Raw genomic sequence first — 5610 nt, 5'->3', positions numbered from 1 at the left:
TTTTTTTTTTTTTTTTTGTTTTTTTGTTTGTTTGTTTTGTTTTTTTTTCGAGACAGGGTTTTTCTGTGTAACTTTGGTGCCTGTCCTGGAGCTCACTCTGTAGACCGATATGGCTTCGAACTCAAAGAGATCCACCTGCCTCTGCCTCCCAAGTGCTGGGACTAAAGGCGCTAGAAACTGTTTTAAAAATTGAATCAGCCGGTGTGCGTACCTGTGGGTGTGCTTATGCCTGGTCCATTTGCAGAGGCCAGAGGACAACTTTTAGGAGTTGATTCTTTCACTGTTGGGTCTGGATCCAAGGCTTGAACTTGGGTTTTCAGGCTTACGTGATAAACACTTTCACCTGCTGAGAGCAACTTTGAACTTCCGATCCTCCTGCCTCCACTTCCTGAGTTCTGGGAGTTCAGGAATGTGTTATCAAACCTAGTTTATGCCAGTCCTGGGAATTGAATTCCAGGCCTTGCTTGTGCTATGCAGGTATGCTAGACTGAACCAAGTCTTCTCTTTTAGAAATTTTGATTGTCACATGTTAAGTGTTTGTGTGTGTGTGAGGAATTACAATGTGTAGCAGCAACCTTAACCTACTGTTTGTCTTTTTGGGGGTTGGAGGGACAAAGAAGTTTAAGGCTGAATTCACACATGGTAAGCACACTGAACCTTCATTTCCTGAACACCTCTCATGTGCGGTTTCTGTGGTCAGACGGATTTGCCTCCACTTTTGTTTTGGTGTGTGTGTGTGTGTGTATTTTAAGACAGGGGTTCTCTGTGCAGCCTTAGCAGTCCTGAAGCCAGACTGACCTTGAACCCAGAGATGTGCCTGCTGCTTCTTGCTGGGGTTAAAAGTGTGCTCTACCTCAACCCAACAACTTCCACTGTTTTTTGTTTGTTTGTTTGCTTTGTTTTTTTTCTTTTCTCTGTATAGCTTTGGAGTCTGTCCTGGAACTCACTCTGTAGACCAGGCTGGCGTCGAACTCACAGAGATCTGCCTCCTGAGTGCTGGGATTGAAGGTGTGTGCTAGCCAGGCGATGGTGGCACACACCTTTAATCCCAGCACTTGGGAGGCAGAGGCAGGCAGATCTCTGTGAGTTTGAGACCAGCTTGGTCTACAGAGCTAGTTCCAGGACAGGCTCCAAAGCCACAGAGAAACCCTGTCTCGAAAAACCAAAAAATAAATAAATAAAGGTGTGTGCTACCACTGCCCAGCTCCTCCACTATTTTTTAATTGAGACAAAGTCTCATTTATCCCATGCTATGGAGCCAAGGATGCCCTTGAATTTCTGGTTTTCTCTATCTACCTCCTGATTGCTGGGATTATAGGCATGGACCACCATATCTGGCTTTATGTATTCCCCTGCATCCTTTGGAGCTGGGATATCTAGTGTAGGACCCAGCCACAACAAGCCCAATAGAAGCCCGAGTCTCAGTACCTGGATCCAAGAAAGCCCACAAACTGAGACTACTCAGGCACCAGGAACAGACCCTCGAAAGGAAATTCCTAACATTCCAACCATTGCAGATAGGATCACCTGCCAGCACACACCCATCGCTTTTCACCAGGACACCCCTAGACAAATATCAGTCAATCAGGGGTCCTGAACCTTAGAAATCACTCATCCCAACCTTTGCTACTATAAAAACCCAACCTCAACTGCGCTCGGGGCACACTGAGAGTCTGAGTTCAAACTTGAATAATAAAGGTTCTTTGCTTTTACATATATGACTTGGTCTCTTAGTTGGTTTTTTGGGTACTCTGTGATTTGGGCATAACATCTGGCTTGTCATGTGGGTGCTGGAATCTGAATCCAGAACACCTCATGATTGCACAGCAGGTTTTCATAACTGCTTAACTCTTTTAGGCCCTGGGGAAATTAAAAATGTGTGTGTATGTGTGTACAGGGTGCAGGTCTGATTGAACTCAGGTTGTCAGGTGTTTATTTACTTATTTTATTATGTACAGTTTTCTGTCTGCATGTATGCCTGCAGGCCAGAAGAGGGCGCCAGATCTCACTATAGAGTGTTGTGAGCCACCAAGTGGGAATTGAACTCAGGACCTCTGGAAGAGCAGCTAAAGCTCTTAACTGCTGAGCCACCTCTCCAGCCACTCCCCACCTTAGGGAAATTCTTAAACTCCCTTGCCTCAGCTTCCTCATTGTTAGTACGGGAGAACTGACAACAGGCTTGCATTTATCACTCGGTCTTTCCAATCGCTTGTGCTGGCTGAGCGACTTCATGGAACTTGCTCTTCAGACCTGCTTCCCTGTGTGGTAGAGGGAGATACTGTGTCAGGGTGGTGCTGGCTCACCTGTTTGCTTCCTGCCTGCCAGTCACTGGCATGACTGCCCCTGAGTTGTTCTCCAGTACTCTGGCTCCCCTCTATGAAGTTGGTGCAGCTGGTGCCGTTGTCTGGACTCAGCGTGTTTGCCTAGGAAAGGAACGGGCTTCGAGATGTATCTCAAAGTGGAGATGGGTGACGTTACACATGGCCTGCTGTTGGGACTTCTCCAGGGCTAGCCAAGCGTTTGGGGTAATTCCAGCACGGCTTGTATTCACTTGTGTTGGAAGCACACAGTTTTTGTCTTGTTCAGAGGTTTCTCTGGCACTACAGGCTGATAGTGCACTCCTTCCTTGCAGGTGTATTATGAATCATCAGGGGCTCTGATCTGAGTTGAATGGGGATGACATTCTGCCCTGTTAGGAAGTCCGTGCATGTCTGTGCACGTGTGAGGTATGGTTCAGGGGTGAAGCTGCTTGCTGCTGAGCCTGATGGTCTGACTTGATCCCCAGGTCCCACGAGTGAGGGGAGAGCCAACTCTGACGCTGTTCCATCCTCCCTTCATTCTTCACAGGGCAAATGCACTACCACTGAGTTACATCACCGCGTTCAGGCCCTCTGAGCTCAGCAGGGTAACCATGCTGCCTGCCCAAGATTAGAATTATTATCCAGGCAATGACCAGCATTTTGGGGAAAAAACACTCCTGTATCCATTTGGGAACTACATTTTTATTTTATGATACTGTCACAAAATGAAATACATAACTCTGTGGTCAATCTTAACATTTAAAGGAACCGGAAGCCGGGCGGTGGTGGCGCACGCCTTTAGTCCCAGCACTAGGGAGGCAGAGGCAGGAGGATCTCTGTGAGTTAGAGGCCAGCCTGGTCTACAAGAGCTAGTTCCAGGACAGGCTCTAAAACCACAGAGAAATTTTTAAAAAAAAAAAAAAAAAAAAAAAAAAAAAAAAAAAAAAAAACCAAAAAAAAAAAAAGGAACTGGAGGGGCCAGTTCTGGTGGCACAGACTGGTAGGATTTGCTGAAGGAGGCAGAGGCAGGAGGATCAGGAGTTAAAGGCCAGTCTGGATTACAAGGAAAAAAAAAAGGAGATGGAGGGATGGCTCAATAGTCAAGAACACTTGATTTTCCAGAGGACCCAAGTTCAGGACCCATTTGGCGTGGTTCAAAACTGCCTGTAACTCCAGCTCTGGGGAATCTGATACCTTCTTTTGGTTTTCTACACACACACACACACACACACACACACACACACACACACGAGCATTTACTCTCACACATATACATATAGAAAACAAATTTTAAAGTGTCCCTGTAATGTCTCCTCCAACCCCATCTTTGTCACTTGGGAGCTTCGTATAGCAGCAAGCAAAGGAATATTCAAGTCAGAATGTAAGGTGTTCCAGAGTTACGCATCTTTGACAATTTTTCAGTTTATGTGAATGACTGTTTTGCCTACATGTGCACGAGGCAAATCAGCAGGGTAGAATAGGGCATTGGATTCTCTGGAGCTGGAGGGATAGATGGTGTAACTTTGTTACACATGTAGGTGGTGGGGACCAAACCTGACCTGAGTTCTCTGCAAGAGCAGCTAGTGCTCTTAATCACTGAGCCACGTCTCTAGTCCCTATCTCAAACAGTTTAACTACGGCTTGGATGCTTTATCATTGGTGGTGGCAAAGGTGCCACCAGGTTCCACCAGAGATTCTCCGGTGCTGCACCCACCCTCATCCCTTCTTATGGTTACAGCTCCAGGGCATCCTCCTTTTGTTTACTAAGTAATGTTTTTCTGCACCTTCGTCTCAAACTGCCACCTCTCCTTGATTGGAACTTTCTAGTTCTCCCAATTTCAGGTGGAAACTTTCTGGTTCTGCCTACCAGACACCCAGGATACTCAGACAAAACTCTTTTTTTAAGGAGCTCATGTATCCTGGGGCTGTCTTCAAAGCTGTGTAGCTAAGCTTGTCCTTGAACTTCTGAACCTCTCACGTCTGCCTGAGCTGGGATCATCTGGTGTTCAATTTACGTGGTACAGTGGTGCGGGGTGAGACCTGAGTTCTTTGGTTTTCAGGGTCTTATGCACGAAGTCCCTGGAACAATGAAACTTTCTTGCCTTTCCCTCAGGCAAGTTGCTCTTTAAACTGGTGCCCTAAATCTTATCATTAGAGTTCACATTTCCCCTAAAGAGCACCACACTGTTCCGATGGGGACACTGGAGCTCACTGTTCCAACATTTTATCTTATCACTTGGTGTTTGTTGAGTTAGCAGTACGCTAAACAGGTGCGGGTCATCTATGTATTCATATATACTTTCAGTATTCCATGTAATTAACCAAAGTCAAGACAGATGCTGGAAACGCTAATAGCTCATTAAATCCTCACGCTAGGAGGTAGGTGCACTGTTGGCTGCTATTTACAGGTAAGGCCATTTGAGACGCAGGGGTTAAGTGATTTGCTTAAGATCAACCACCTGATAGTTGGAGCCGGTCCAAGGTCCAGGCCGTGAATCCTGCCCGGGTGTGACAAGGACACACAGTTCTGCCTCCGTGCTTAGCGGAGGCTGTGCTCGCGGGTAGGTAGAGAATGGCTGAGAGGATGCCGTGGTCACAAGACACAATTCCTACAAATGACCTTGATGGGTTGGCGGGTCGTCGCAGAGAGGAAGGAAAGAGAGCACCCCCCCCCCCGTACCCTGTAGCTGCACCCTAAGCTGGGGAGAGACCCAGCGAAACCGCCCTAGACCCTTTACAGATGCAAATATCCCACTCAAGAGTCGCCGCAGCCTTTCCCGTGGGAAAAGCGTCCGTCCTTCGCTATTTTGGAACCAGCAGTCCGGTCTATTGGGGTCAGGCCCTAGTCTTTTTCTGCTCTCTGCCTAAGAAATCTTAACAATGGCCATGTTTAGTTCTGTTCACCCCTCTACGTCAGAGCTCAAGTCGGCGCACACTGGCCGTGGTGAAACAGATCCGGTTAGGTCAGGAGCCTGGCGTGGTAATTACGGGAATGGTCTGGAACTCTTCCACCTCTCCCAACTTCAGGTCCCGTCAGGATCGACACCCGCGGTCCCAGCCCCCTTTCCACCGGCCAAGTCATCCCCAACCCGCAGACTCCGTCCTCCGCACAGCCCAGGGCAGCTCTTAACGCTCCGCAGGTCCGGCCGTCCTCCCGCACGGCTCCTCCCCAGCCGCGGGGTCTCCGGGCCGGGCCCAGGTGACCGTCCTCCCGGGTCTCCGCCCCCGCCCCGCCCCCGCCGGCCTCCCGCACAGGCTCGGCTCGCCTCCGCCGCACAAAGGCCGGCGGCCGCCTCACCGCGCGCAGGGA

The sequence above is a fragment of the Alexandromys fortis genome, unplaced genomic scaffold (assembly GCF_014885135.2).
Source record: "Alexandromys fortis isolate MF-2015 unplaced genomic scaffold, M_Fortis_MF-2015_v1.1 scaffold_128, whole genome shotgun sequence".
NCBI lineage: Eukaryota > Metazoa > Chordata > Mammalia > Rodentia > Cricetidae > Alexandromys > Alexandromys fortis.
This window is presented reverse-complemented; position numbering follows the sequence as displayed.